This window comes from Amblyomma maculatum, chromosome 3 (genome assembly GCF_055883805.1).
Source record: "Amblyomma maculatum isolate TAMU_Amacu chromosome 3, ASM5588380v1, whole genome shotgun sequence".
Taxonomy (NCBI): domain Eukaryota; kingdom Metazoa; phylum Arthropoda; class Arachnida; order Ixodida; family Ixodidae; genus Amblyomma; species Amblyomma maculatum.
The window spans coordinates 105,483,443-105,498,886 of record NC_139346.1 but is presented as its reverse complement, the minus strand read 5'-3'; the positions used below and the strand labels follow the sequence as shown (position 1 = coordinate 105,498,886).

General features: G+C 43.0%; 1 long non-coding RNA gene across 1 annotated transcript; it reads left to right on the top strand.

Annotated features, from left to right (window-relative positions):
- Positions 1-2,836: 2,836 nt before the first annotated feature.
- On the top strand, positions 2,837-10,432 carry LOC146195484 (uncharacterized). Its single transcript, XR_014706022.1, has 3 exons — positions 2,837-2,979; positions 6,680-6,728; positions 10,192-10,432. It is a non-coding gene; the product is annotated as an uncharacterized LOC146195484 (long non-coding RNA).
- Positions 10,433-15,444: the final 5,012 nt, after the last annotated feature.

Genomic DNA, 15,444 nt, shown 5'->3' with positions numbered 1-15,444 from the left:
GAAAATACTTTCTGCATCGAATCCATATAACCCACAGAAATTCCGTCTGTCGTCAGCTGTGCAGTTACTGAACCTTCCTGCCATCATTCAGTCACGTAAACTGCTGACTCAAACCTTTTCTCCTCCGACACTCTCACCTCTTAAAATCAAGAATCTTCTACCGGGTGTCATTGCGAAGAATTACATGCCGCGGGCTCCACTGCTTCAAGCTGCTATGACCAACTTAACTGAGCAGTATTCGGAAGGCAGACAGACCTTCATTAAGGACTCAACTTCTGAAGACACCTCATCATACTGCCTTTGCGTGCCTTCAGCAGGCCAAATGTTGCCATGGAGCCTACAACGTAGAACATCCTCCACTACAGCACAGCTAAACGAAATAAAAGAACATATATTCTATATTTTTCGACATAACCCAGGACGCCGGGTAATCTTGACGGACTCGCAAGGTGCGCTACAAACCTTTCGAAACCTACTGAAGAGAACAAATCACCAGCGAAGTTGTATTGCATGGGATACCTGCCCTACATGGCGGTTGCTAAAGATCAAGCTATATTTTTTTCAATGGATTCTGGATCACTGTGGCATCCTGGCCAAGGAGAGAGCAGACAAAGGGGTGCGAAAAGGTGTACATAGTCCTGACTAAAAGTGCATTTTTTTTTCAAAATCAGGTGCCTCTCAACTCGCCATACGATATATCCAGGATCGGAAGAACCGCCTCTGGAACTTGTCAAGTTATTTTTACCCCTTTCTCCATTCAATGGACCCACATCTAAAATCAAGGCTACATCTCGGGCTTCGGCGTCATCAACAAATAATTTATCATCGTCTCTGCCTCAATGCTGTCTTTATGAACAGTCTACCATACCGTTTCAAGGAAGCAGACAGTCCATATGCCTCTTATTCTCCTCGAACTTCCAGCGTACGCCAACGAAGGTCCACACTAAGAACATTCCATGAAGTCTCTCACTTAAGTGCTATTCACAGTGCACTCTGTAATAGGTACTTTAGGCTATTACAGACAGCAGCGCCGTGTAATTACATTGCTATGTGCCTATTTAGACGTTGTTAGTGTTTTAGACAGGCAGTAAGTTACCCACGTACTTGATCACACCCGCTGGACGTGCACAATAATGGACTTCGGTCTCATCCAAAAATTCAGCCTTTCATCGTTACTGACCGCACACTTTTCCAACCTTTCTTCTATATTTATTCCCCAATACGCCCCCTCTCCATTACCGAGAGTAGCATATCAGTGAATATTCACGCCGGCTGAAATCACTGTAATTAAAGAACTCTCTCTTCCTCTCCTTCAGTGTGTACCCTATCTTAAGTGCTTCCGCGAAATAACCGGCTAAATTCTGGCTTCAATATAGTTCGTTCCATATGGTGAAAAACCTGGTGTACACTTCTGCTAGCTACGCCTTTAAGGATGTGGCGCGGCTGGGCCGGTGACTGCCATCTACAGCTCTCCTTGCGCGTCCTGTCTTGTATTCTAGGTGTACAAAATTGCCACGCTCCTAATGCTTATTTGTTAAATTATTCCTCTATTACCTCACTACTAATTAGCGAGCAGACGCAAGTTACCTTGTGTAGCGAAAAGCGCATGAAGTAATATATTGCCTTTCTTTAGCAAAGACGTAAGAGCGCCCTCACTTGGCTTTGAAGTTGCATATCATACCCCGCGTGCAAGAGTGCTAAATGTGTCTACTCCTCTCTTATCTTCTCATCTTAAAGATGCAATCCGAGCTTGGAGCTTTTTCCATCTCGGCAATGTCTTACAGTCTCTTGACGTGAAGCAGCCAGCGTTCCCATCAATCAGCGCTCCAGCACATCAGTACAATGTCAACTTTAATTTCTTATTTCACCAGACACCCCGAAGGGCTCTTTGGGCTCAAGAGTGAAGTTTGACGAGGAGTACCTCCAAAATACACCTCCTCTGGAACATGCTCGTTACATTTCTCTCACGACACCGACAATGCTGCATTTTCAGGAGAAAGGGGCATTGCTGAGGAGTCAAGTAACTCAACTGGCTTCATAACTGGTTGAGATGTTGCTGAAGGGCGCGGTATTGATATTCTCTCATTGTTCCACTCGGATTATAATATACACCTGATGTGCTGCAGCGCAAAGCAGCTGGAAATATCAACGAGTGCAAATAGTTTGGTTTCTCTTCGGAGAAGAAAGCATGTACAGTGTTCTTGACGATTTTCCAATGAAAAAGCGCATGCAACCAGGTCACGCCTTCTGTGCAGTCGCCAAATCACGGTACATCACTTGCACGATATTTTTATAATACAAAAGTAAGGAATTGAAAAATTGTAGCCTGTTTCAGCTCGCTTCAAGCACAATGCTGAGGTAATTTTAGCGTGGAAACAAAGTACAAAGCCACCAGCGATCGCGACGCAATTTCTTTCGAGAGCATCGGACACTATTATCTGCTTTTAGGTATAACGCTGTGGGGATTTTGCTATAACTACCAGAAGTATGCAAACAAAAAAATTAAAACGCGTCATAATAAATGTTGTAGCATCAAGGTCTGGGTAATATAAAAAAAACTGGGAGCGGACCGAAGTAGATAATGGATGTCATTATTATTTATATTAAACACTGTTCCCCAGTTCTTTTCGCAGAAAAATAATGAGCAAGAGAAAGTAATTCCAACTAAATCATGACAATATACAATGTAGAAAGGGAAGCAGTGCAAATGCATCAGACGCCGTTTTGAATATATTGTTCAAGAACAGGTAGGGCCTGAAAAAACTTCTAACTTTAAACAGACTTGAGTGATTAATGTTCTGACGTCCGGATTTGATCATATTCTCTTTCACACATTCGGAGTTCCTATATATACGCCCTAATATCGAACCATGTGACTGCAATTCGCCAACGTCCCACACAAGCAGAGACGCATATTCCAGGGAAAATCATGAGCACCTTGCAGCTGCTTCTGGTTTTTGGACTCGTGATGTTTGCTGCGTGAGTATATATCTCTTGAGAGACTGGTGATGTGCAAGTCGTTCTCTAAATAACATTTTCATCTTATCTAACCGAATTCATGATTTCTGTATATGTGTCTCTTTTACTGCCTTCTATGCTTGCGTTTCCTCACATTTTCGCACAATATCGCTCCCTCTGCTGTTATGAGCGATAATAAGTGACCTAACCTTTTGTGTGGTATCGTAAAAGGTCCTAATTAAAAGAAATTGAGGCGTCGACATATAGGTTCGCGCTTTAAAAGAAGCATCACTGATATGTCTCCAGCAATCTGTACTTAGCACGTTGCCTGAACGAATAATTATTCGTTGGCTGGCTAGCGGAACGTCACATGTCCCCCTGATGCGGTCGAGATGGCAAACGCTCTACACTCGGCCTTCTCCTCCTTAATGGGAGATATAAATGGCAATGGAACCCACCAATATCCTGTGCTATCACGTCTAACACTCCAGATAGAGAGCCAGTAGGCACATTTTTAGGCTTAGTTAAAGGGGACTTTTTTCTGCCTGCCAATTGGTTTAGATTAGTTCATAGGATTCAACGACCCGAAATGACTCAGCCTTTGAGAGACGCCGTAGTAGAGGGCTCTGAAAATTTCGACCTCCTGGGGTTCTTTATCGTACACTCACATTGCACAGGACAAAGACTATTTGCTTTTAGCCGCTATCGAAAACGGCCGCCGCTGCTGGGATTCAATCCTGCATCCTGGGTACGATAAACGAGCACCTTAACCACTGTACCCATACCAAATTCTTCTTTACATAAAGTGGCATCTTAAGGGACTGTTCCAATTTGCTAATCAATATGCAGCATGTTGGAGATAATATAGGCTCAACTTTAGGAATTAGTGAATTTCACTCACAGGTTTCGGTAAAAAGCGTACATATCTGTAGCAAAATATAAAACAGGCGCTTGAAAGCACTTATTATACGCTGCGTGACCAGCACTGAGGATAAGAATTGTACTATATTACGAATGAACCCTGGAAGTTAAATGCACGGTGAATACTTTCCGCCTAAAACATTGAATCAAGACTGGATGACTGTTCAAATATGTCACACTAGCCCGGCACACAAAATTCCCGCAGAGCTTGTTAAGAAATGATCTTGAATGTGGGCCATAAGGTAATTTCAGCACGTCTTCGTGTAACCTCCAATCTGCACAGTTGCTCCTTTAAACGTACAGCACACAAAATATAATAGGCAAACTAGTATAACAAGAGAGCCGCGAAAATAAAAAATGGAGTTGATTGTTTATTTAGCATTGCCTTCTGCACATTGTATGCTGCCATAGAATCTATACCCGCAAGCAATATCCAGACCGGACTTGGGACGAAGTGTGGGCTTTATTATGAAAAATATTGTAATATCATAGACTTGCAGTAAACTTACGCTCAACTATGTACGCTGTATAAGATTGAGTTTAACGGCACCGGAGAACTCGTTTTCAAACAAGAACGAACCCTGCCTGATTATTCGCGGTGCGAACATTGTGAATAAAATGCCACCGCCTTGGTGCTATCATAAGCTCATCAACAACAGAAAATTGCGGGGCAGTGACAAGATGGCACAAATTCGATTTTATTATCATTTATTTGTCTAGTGTGAACAAAAAGGAAATGACGGGAAGGATATCAGCTCCTCGTTCTGGATACTCCACCTAGTGTTGATGTGTTTACCGTCTAACGCTGATCCTGGCTCCATTTTAAAAATTTACAAAGAATGACTATTAGCAGTACCAGAAAAAATATAAATAAATGAACTGAGCCCGTGACATTTCGTCCTGCGGAAGATGGGTTGAAGGAAGTGGTAAGGGAATTCAGTTATTAATGCTGTCATTTCTAGGTTCAGGGTTTTATTCAGCAGGATGTGTGGACACTTAATATGTACAATTGACACAACGGAAAAGTGCTAAATACCGATTATCAGGCATAATTACAGGGTAATAAATATGTTGAGCTATCATAGCAACCCTGCGTACAGATTACTATAGTTGGATACGACTTACGTCTGCAGTACTCGACACACGCAATTCCTCCAAGACAGGAAGTTGTCCGTTGTTATGGCATTTTTGGTTACTCAAATAAAAAGCAATTCACGGGGCAAAATAACATTGCAACAATTTCGATGCTTCTAGCTTGTTTGATATCGCGATGCAATGAAAACTGATTCTGTTTAATGTTCAGCGGAAGAATGCACGCACCGCGTAAGACTGCACATAGTTACTAAAAGGTGCCTTTTTTTTTGGTTACTCAAATAAAAAGCAATTCACTGGGGCAAAGAACACTGCAACAATTTCGATGCTTCTAGCTTGTTTGATATCGCGATGCAATGAAAACTGATTCTGTTTAATGTTCAGCGGAAGAATGCACGCACCGCGCAAGACTGCACATAGTTACCGAAAGGTGCCTTTTTTTTTAACTTGTATCCTGCTATAGTTAGTAATGCTAGTGATGATACGACAATAAGATAGGCTAGATCAGACCGAGAATGTAATTCAATGAAAAGTAACTTCAACTTTAATGGTAATCATACGATGTCAGCAGAATAAATAATTACCGCAAAGAATAATGTTAAGATAGCGATAATTAATTATAGAATAATTAGTTAAGACACTTAGAGAGCACTGTTAAAAATAGTGGTAGCACTAGTAAAACGTAAGGCAGGAAAATATGGAAATAAATATTGTTACTTCTACAATATATATATTTTACTTCTATATTTCATATTCATTATTAATAATTCGTTCACAAGAAAGAAAAGTCGCAGTGTTTGTAACACTTGTTCTGTAGAGACCTAACCCGCGCCGTAGTGGAAGGGAGGAAGGCGGAAGATAAAGTGGAAAGAGAGAAAGAGGAGTCGCAGAGGAGGACTACGGAGTAATTTCGACCTGGGGATCTTTAACGAGCACTGAAATCGCACAGCACACGGACGCCCCTTCGTTTCGCCTCCATCGAAACGCAACCGAAAGGAAGAGGCGTCCTTGTGCTGTTAAAGTGCACGTTAATGATCCCCAGGTGGTAAAACTTACTTCGTAAATCTTCAATACGGCTCCTCTCTCTCTTTCCACTTTCTGTCTTACCTTCCACCATCCCTGTGGTGTCTACAGAACAAGTGTGACAGATACTGCACCTTTCCTTTCCTGTTATCCAATTCAAAATAGTTAAATATAAATGAAAAAGATGGAAAATATAAATTACAAATTAAAATATAGGAACGATAAACGTGTGAAATCAAACTAAAATGAGGAACAAAAAGATAATAATTTTACAACATAAAAAAAGAAAACAGAAGAAGCGTTAATGAAAAATAGAAGAAGTAAGCGAAGTAAAAAGAAAACTAGCCATCCGAAAGCAGCGAAACGCACAACGACCTTACAGCGGAACACGGCACGCAGTTCTTAATGGTTTCACCCTTTTGCACATAAGGAGCCTATATTTTTGTTTTGCTTCGTCCATAGTGGCAATTTTATTGCCCTGGCAGGGGTCTGCGTTTCCATTAGCAACGAATAAGTGCCTGCCCCTAAGCAATTTTCTTAAAAAGTGCATTGTTTTAAGATGCGAGTGCTCAGACATATTTGCTAAAATATCAAGAAGTTTTCTTTTGGGTGCTCTAATGTATTAAAGCAAAGCAGTGTGCACCGCAGTGCGAAGCTAAGAATTAAAAAGCTGTTTTCATTTCAGCGCTTATTGGAGCAGTGACTACAACGAACACGCCCACTGCGTTGATAATGTAAGCATATTTTCTTGCTTTCCTATATGACGTTACTATACCACCTTTCAGTTTTAGGGTACATAGAACAACCTTAACATATTTCTAAGGTGCCTGGTGGCCTGGAAAAGTTTTGCAGCACACTTTTTTCTCCAGTCAGTTTGAGAAATTTATGTATAGTCACTCATTTTAACCATTCACAAGAAATGCAAGCAAACAGTGGTTCACGCTTAAAAACCCAGGAGGTAATAAGAGCCCGGCACCGACACTAATCTACGGATCTTACTGATACCTGCAGGGCAGGTGACGCCTCTGAGTAACCAGAGCGAAAGGCTAAAAAAAAGTACATGTCAACCACTGATTCTTTGTTTTTAACCACATAAACAAGAACAAAAATCCGTTGCAGCTTCAATATGCCCGTGAACAACAATTTAGACATTGGTATAAGCGATGAAAATTTTTTAAAAACAAAATTAATTTCATTCTAACACGTTAGTGATCCTGCCTTCTTGCTTTTATTCTAAACAACGCTGAGCGAGCAAATGCGCAGGTCCTCGACCATATTCCCTAAAAGTGTGAACAAAATATTGAACTTATTCCATTTTGCTTAGAGGTAGTGTAATTTAAAAAAGGCAGTCGATTTAGGATATTTGGCGAGCACAAAACTATGGGTGCCCCCACGGCAAGTTTTAATTTGCCATTAGTTCGAAGTTAGGCTTTAAAATTCAAGCTTCGAACAAATGTTGGTAGAATCGTGTTTGGGGGTCCTAGCCGCCTCGACTAAAATGTTATGGGAACACGTAGCGCACATTACCAAGCCAATGAGATAGCGATGGTTCCAGATCCCCTGAGCTCGAAGGAAACTTTGTGAACACATCATATTGCACACAACGCCAGAGAAAGAGAGAGAAATAACTTTATTTGCCCCAGATGTCGTGAATTAGGGCAGGTGGGTCCTTTGTGGCCCCAAGGGTGGGCGACATCCTGGGCCAACAAAATATGGGCAAGTTGTGTGTTCATGTCTGCTTGGCTTTCCGCAGCTTGCCGCAAAAGGGAAAATAACCAGAAAATAACCAGCTCCCAAGGGCAGGAGAGCCCTTGGGGGCGGGTTATTTCCGCATCCCCAGAGGATGTGCGCCTATGTGGCGGGTTCTCCGTTGTTGAAATTTGGACATCAGTGGTCGTATTCCCCGTTAGTAATTAGTGATAGCCTACAGGGACTAAGAATTTATTGTGTCCTTAATCTGCGGAGCAGGGTGGCTTGTGCTCGGTCGTGGTCGGGGTGGGGAAGCGGGAAAAGGCGTCGTGCCTCTTTGTGAAAATTGGTAATTTCGTCGAAATTCTGGGGGGCTTCAGCGATTGCGTCTGTATGCGTGAAACCGACCACCCGGATTGTTAATCGTCGGGCAAGTTGGTCGACGCCGTCGTTTCCAGAGGTAGCCTTCCGACAAATTTAAAAAACCTCTTTTTGAGTCACTGCGGACTGTACGCGTAAGCGGGTCAGCGATGGCTAGCGCTATCGCTGTTTCTTCTGCTGCGGCGGGGGGGGGGGGGGGGGGGGGAGGCACGCACCGTGGCGGCAGAGATAACGGTAGATTGCGGCGTGGAAGTACAGGCCACATGGGTTGTTTTATCTGGCTTTGCCGCGTCCATGTATGTCGCGTGTTCGTCGGTACTGTAGTTGTCATCGAGTGTTCGGGCTTTCTGCTCACGACGCGCTTCATGTCAGCCAGGAAGCATGTTTATTTTTTGGTAGCGGCTTGGCAACTAGGCGGCTATTTACACCTGTCGGGAGGGGTCTCTGCGATGGGTATCGCCTATTGGGTTGGCGTTTAACTGTTCAAGAATGAGACGGTCGTGATTTGTTCTGAAGAGGCGATGAATTTTGGCTGTGTTGTGTGCTTCTGTATGTTCGGAAAGAGTGTTGTAAATGCACAGTTGAAGGAGGTGGTGTATTCTAGCGTATTGGGACAACCCTAGGGCATCCTTGCACACCGAGCGGAAGAGACTGCCATGTCATCTTCTCGGCGGAGGTGATAGTAGAGATATGAGTATCATCATCATCATCATCATCAGCCTGATTATACCCACTGCAGGGCGAAGGCCTCTCCCATATTTCTCCACTTAACCCGGTTCTGTGCTAGCTGCATCCACTTGACCCCTGCAAACTTTTTAATCTCATCCGCCCACCTAACTTTCTGCCGCTCCCTGCTACGCTTTCCTTCCCTTGGAATCCAGTTTGTTACCCTCAGCGACCATCGGTTATCTTCTCTTCGCACTACATGTCCTGCCCATGTCCATTTCTTCTTCTTAATTTCCACTAGAATGTCGGTAACTTGAGTTATTTCTCTGGCCCACTCTGCACGCTTCCTATCTCTTAATGTTACCCCTACCATTTTTCGTTCCATAGCCCTCTGGGTTGTCCTCAACTTAAGTAGAGCTCTCTTGGTTAGCCTCCGCGTTTCAGCCCCATAGATGAGTATCGCTCAAGAGGAAAGTATACAACAGTTGCATCTTGCCTGTACTCATCTATGGGGCTGAAACGTGGATATGAGTATACTTTCCTGTTATTGAGGAATGCCTGTGTTGGCCGGCAGAGGTCATCCTCCATCATGCCTCTATGACGTGTGAAGATGCAGCGGATAATGCCGATTATTTGGTGAGCTGTTGTGCGGAGGCGTTATATTGCTTCCGAGTTCTGTGTATTGTTATGTACTAGCATTCTCAGGACACGAATGGTCTGGACGGAAGGTATAGGGTATGTGTGTGGATGTGGAACGTACCTGACTGAAGAGGTTCGTGCAAACAGCCGCTTGTCATAAAATGAGATCCTAGTGCTAACCATAATTTCTTTGATAGCTGTTACCAGAAGGTACCACTTCTCAGTAAATATTGCTAGCCTTGCGGGACGTTGCTAATTTCAGTATATACACAGCCAAACATTTTTCGGACTTCTCAGTCCATGTGTATTTAAATATACATAAAACATACCGCGTATAGGTGTTCCTAGCGGCAATTTTACATAACGACGCTGTCTCTGCCGATAGCCAGGCTTATTTAGTCAATACAAAATGCCGTAGCACCGAGCCACCAGAGGTTTGGGTTTAGCAATAGTAATATTTATGCCGATGAAGGCTAGTAATTGGTGTACTGAATAAAGTTTACGTTCTATTTTACTACGACTTCCTTCTCACACTTAACAAGGCAAATTCTATACAGACCTTGATATTATCTGGCGCAGCCAGCAGCGCAATGTTTGTCCTATAGCAGAAGTTGTGTTTTTCATAACACGCGCAACAAAAATGAAAATTCGCCAATCGTTAAGAAAAATATTTGTATTTTTTCAGTTGCTGCAAGTCTTGAAGTTAAGTTTTAAGTGGAAACGTCAATATTCCAATGTTTGAGTAACCATTTGCCTTAATTGTGTTCTCCTAGAAATAATTGTAATTTTAGGGACTAATAAATTTAACGATTCATATTCCAGTGTAGGCCAGACAGCTGCCCAAGCGGATGCCGCAGCGGATGTAGCTGCTATCGGAGATTCGACTACCCAGACCATGGGTACTGCATGGATCCATCAAGAACAATTCCAGATATCTTCCGCAACCTTGGCAAGTACTCCGGCTAGGTTGAAAATGGACTCCAATGTCAATGTAAAACCAAGTCTTTGTACGAGGCTAGAAGAATAAAACGTGGCAAGCCGCTTTTCATTTGCCTTATGCCTATATATGCAGCGTTCCGCACATCGAGTTATATTTACAAACAATCAATGAAGTGAAAGCAGCAACGCTTGGGTCTGATTCTTGCTGTATTTGTGCCCTTCTGTAATCTTCTTTCCTACTGGTAAGTCCTCTAACCTGCTTATGTAAGGCTACTGCTAACCTTCCCTATTCATTCAGCTAACATCCTTCCCAGACCGAGTACAACAAATAGATGAGCACATATCTGTCTGATTTAATTCGGCATCATCGATAAGCAGCTACAACAGTTCTACAAACACGATGTACTTTACGCCCCAGAATGCTGCATGGTGACAGGGGATGTAAGGAAGGACAAGTGGATATAATGTTCAAAACATTGCGCTCTGCTAATCTTCCCTTCCTTTTTGTCTTCCACCACAGTGGTGGAGCTGCAGGGGGGGGCTTGGATGCTCAATTTGACAATACGAATGAGGTCCAAGCAGCAGCGCTCGGCTTTCAACGCAACTGCAGTGTAAGGCACCCGAGTTCTGTTTAGTGACTTTGCACGTTGAGGATTCCAAAACGTTCGAACTCAGTCCAGGAGAGTTCACTGCAGTTTCCGTCGTAATCGATATCGTTTAGTATTTTAAACCCAATATTGCGTGTATACCATTATTGCCGCCCAGACGCTTTTCACATATCACATTATCTTCCACGAGGATGGGAACTGTACTGCAAATTTCCTACGTCATACATTCCTAACACATGGCAGCAGAATGAAAACAGTCCGCTGCATAATATTGCAGAGCTTAAAGGAACACTTCATATTCTTTCTATCCCACCAGAGTGGTACAGTCGTTAAGGCACTCGAGTGCTGTGCCCATGGATACGGGATGGAATCACGGCTACGGCGCCCGCTCTTCGAGGCAGGCAAAAAGAAAGGTGTCCGTGTTAAAAACAAAGGTGGTCAAAGATATTGGAGCGCTCCACTACGGCATATCTCATAGCCTTAGCAACGTTGAGAAGTAAAGACCGCAAACCAAAACAAAAATCTCAAGCAAACAGTTCTGAACCCTCGATCGTTTAGCCATCACGGCTCTTTCGCCATGGTCGATGTCAGTAAAATATTTTACGATAAAAGCGTTATATACGCTTACTTTGCAACTTCATCCGAGGAAAAACAGCCAAGTTTAGATTACAGGACATGTCCTGCAACCACAGCCTTGCACGGGTCTCCACATTGTGCGCTGTGTTCGATACCGTGTTCAGCCGCTCCATAGCATCCATTTAAAAGCTTACTCATCAATAATGTATGTCACACCATTCATGTGCTGACGATATCATCCTAGGTACACGTAAGGATTTTCAAGAGAGCCGCAGAAGTATGAGACAAACTGTATCACTACTTGTATCTTATCACTTCCTGCCTTCTCCGCTGGCATTCAGCGGGTGCCGCGAAAGCCTAAATACTCCTTAGCAAACATGCTCAGCATCTGCGCTCTGCACAAAACTTTGACGTTACTCTTAACGTCGAATACAAGTTATGAAACGCGCACGTGCCCCTCAAACGAGGTCTGCCAGGCGAATTTTAAATACTTTTCTAGACGCAGCGGGTATTGCAATCTAGCCTTAGTGAGTACTCCTTTCTTCTGCAACACTCTGCGTCAACAACCGGGAATGAAAATGTGATTATCCATGAGGTCATGGGAATCAATCCGAAGACGCCATTGCCTGCAGGGAAATGAGGAAAAAACGTTTAATTTTTAGCTGTACCCAACGAACTACAATTACATTTTTCTATGAGTTCTTTCATAAATACATTACAAGCCATGTTTATTAACCGAATGGTCGCAAGTTGTACGGTTAGTAATGCTAGGCCGTCCGGGTGCTTAGCAGACGCCTTGGCATATTTGTGCTTGAATTTAGGAGTTGGGCGGGAGCAGAACACTCAATAAAACGCAGACAAACAAGCGCTTGTTTGTCGTGTGCGCTCCTCTGCGCTCTATCCTCGTCCTGCTAGGCGCTGCTAAACTGAAAGTCTAACCAACTATCTTTACAGCTTGTCCTCTTCAAGTTTGATACTTTAGTAAGCCGCATCTTACCTATGAATTATAGCCGCTGCAGTTCTGCCCTGCAACGTCAGCCTGACGGCCAGTCTCCGACAGCTGCCTTTAAGAGCAGGCTTCCAACTACAACCTACTCTTCCTTAATTACACTGCCAGCTACGGCTCCACACGTACCTCATCCCATTACTGAGGTTTGTTCCCATTTTTATAACATTGTAAACGATGCCTCACTCACGATAATCTCAATCTATTCCGAAATACGGAAGTTTATATCATTTTCAGATTAACAGACAGGCGCAAATTTCGAAAATGCGGTATCCCCGCAAAGTTTCGAGGTGATCTTGACTATTCTTTCCTAGGACTGTGAACCGTCACAGTGAATTTGCGGTTGTTATCTCACCAATATAAAATCTCTGGTAGCTAAATGATTCATTAGGTTGCTCGCAAATTTTCAAGCATGTCCTAACAATACCCTTTGTGATATCTCCCATATGTCGCAAGGTACATACAGCTTTAAAAGCTACCACATTAAATCAATCATTTTTGTATAGCACAGTCAGTATGAGCTTAAACATCCTTTTGAATCCGCGGATAATAAAATACCCTTTATACCCTCTATATCTTTCAAACGCCCTGCGCAGTAGTGATTCAAAAACCGTAGTATCTCGATTTGCACAACTATATGCCAGTGCCAGCACAACGTGAGACACAGTACTTACATTTTGTCTCAGAGCATTCAAATATCGAAATCGCCTCACTGTTTCAGAGCACATCAGCCCTCTGTACCCTTTCATGTAATTACGAGTATTCTTTTGATATACAACCATCATGTATTGAATATTTCTCAATATTTCTCATGTTGCGCGCTGCACTGTGCGCTCAAGAATAATTCAGCTTTTGCAATTACGTTGTAACACCAGTATTCTGCCGCGATATTTGCGTTGCGTTGCGTCTCATATTCTATGTATTGGAAATTTTGAGCCCCACATTGGAGACCAACCACAAATTATGCCCGCATGTGCTATGACATACTTCGAATCGGTGCACGAAAAAAGTGTATATTGTAATTTTCTTTTCTCATTATGCATACACGCCGGAAAAGCCGTAAAGACAGTTTGCTGACGAGCCTCCCGAGGTATCGTTAAGCAGGTCAACGGCACCAATGCTGCGCCTTTCATTTCTTTATACTCGAACAGGAGATCAGGGAGCCTTCGTTGTTCCCCAAGGGCTTCGTCAACCCTTAAAGAAATATGTGCCAAGTTTTTATTGTACAGGTAATAGCCTACTTTGGTCCGAGAGCTGGACTGGGCTATCAAGCTGGCAAAACAGCACTTCAGAGAAAACATGCCAATTCTTGCTACGGATGTGAAGCAAGCGCATTGCTGGGAGGAGCCATTTGCTCTTCCCAACTGCCGGGTGATTTCTTTCAGACCCCGCATTAAAACTTCGAAATACAACGCCAAGAAAACAGGTTTTGTATTTTTGGTTCGCACAAACAGTGAATGAAGGCGAATAAAATGCACGAATAAGAACATCTTTGTTCAGTTCAGACTTTCCCCCATTCCCGAAATGTTCTTTTCTGTCATTTCTACAGCTTTAATGTTTTAAAATTCCAAATACATCTCTGTAGAGATGATGCTGTATCTCCGTTTATGATTTATATTGAGGATCCTTTTTTAACCAAATGGAATATTGGCTTTGCAGTACCTATCATTATCTATAAGTGACAACTGTTTTTGCATGCCGACACAATGGAGCAGCATTGACTTTCATAAATAGAACAATTTGAAGCGCATAACATACAAAATACGTAGAAAGGCCTCTATCCAGTCAGTTTGATTTCCACATTTCAATTGATTAATTGTGCTGTTATAAAGCTTGGAGAATCTTACTCTCAGCATATATTCAGAATGCGTCCTGCGTCGTAGAAAACAACACTCTGTCCATCAAGTTCCTTATGCCTTCCTAATTGTTTCTTCTTTGTGTTGCCAATGAAGACAGTTGCGTGGGCCTCGCTAACGTTATGAAGTCTGCACACAACACCCTGCAACACAATACACAATGCTTACTTTTGTTATGTTTGGGGCAAGAGAACGGCGCCTCCTTTTTACTTGACAGGAAGCAGACAATTCCACCAGCTAGCTGCTACACGTACATGGAACAAAGAGCGCAGATATACCCTATGTTCTTCGAATAAGCTGCACAATATGCTTGCACACTGCTTTATAGTGGCTGCAACCAATGCTCACGAGGTAAAGAACCCGGAGAGAAAGGAATGATTTAAAGCTTGTTGCAAATAACCGTAACTGAGTATTTGTTTAAACATGCCGACGTCATTGATAGCTTTGGCGGTCGCGCCTGGCAGATATAGTGGGTGCAATATCTGGCGCTTCTAAAGTTTTTCTGGAAAACATCAAAAACTTCTTCATGGTTTCGTACTACATCTCTGCTAACAAGTTGTTTTGTTGGAGAAAAGTAGGTGACTTTGAATAAAGGGGCTTATTTCGCTATTAGGCGTATATGGAAGGTGGGTGATAGTGCATATCAATGAAATATTTGTACAAGTCGCAATGGACGCACAAGTAGCCGAAAGCTTTTTGATCAAATTGGGATCGGTAAACTGGTTTTTATGCACATTACGGTATCTTCAGTCAGTTGTCTCGCACATTATACAGAAATACCTATGATGATTTAGTTGAAGGCAAGATAGACAGTGGTATATTACTGCGAAAGCAATACTACGACTGCGAAAGCGAGACCTCGGTGACCGTAGCTACACCGTGAAGAGGCGTATCTACGATCTCCTCATAAAATATATCAGCCTGCCATGACATCTGAATTCACGTTACCCCTTGCAACGGGCTGGAGCTGTAAACCCTTGACGCTCCTTCCATATGGGAGTGTGTTATCAGACTCAACCTGCCAGAACCGTTTGCATTCTCGCTACACTACACGCAGGCGCGCCCATACGGCTCGATTGACGTGTGACTT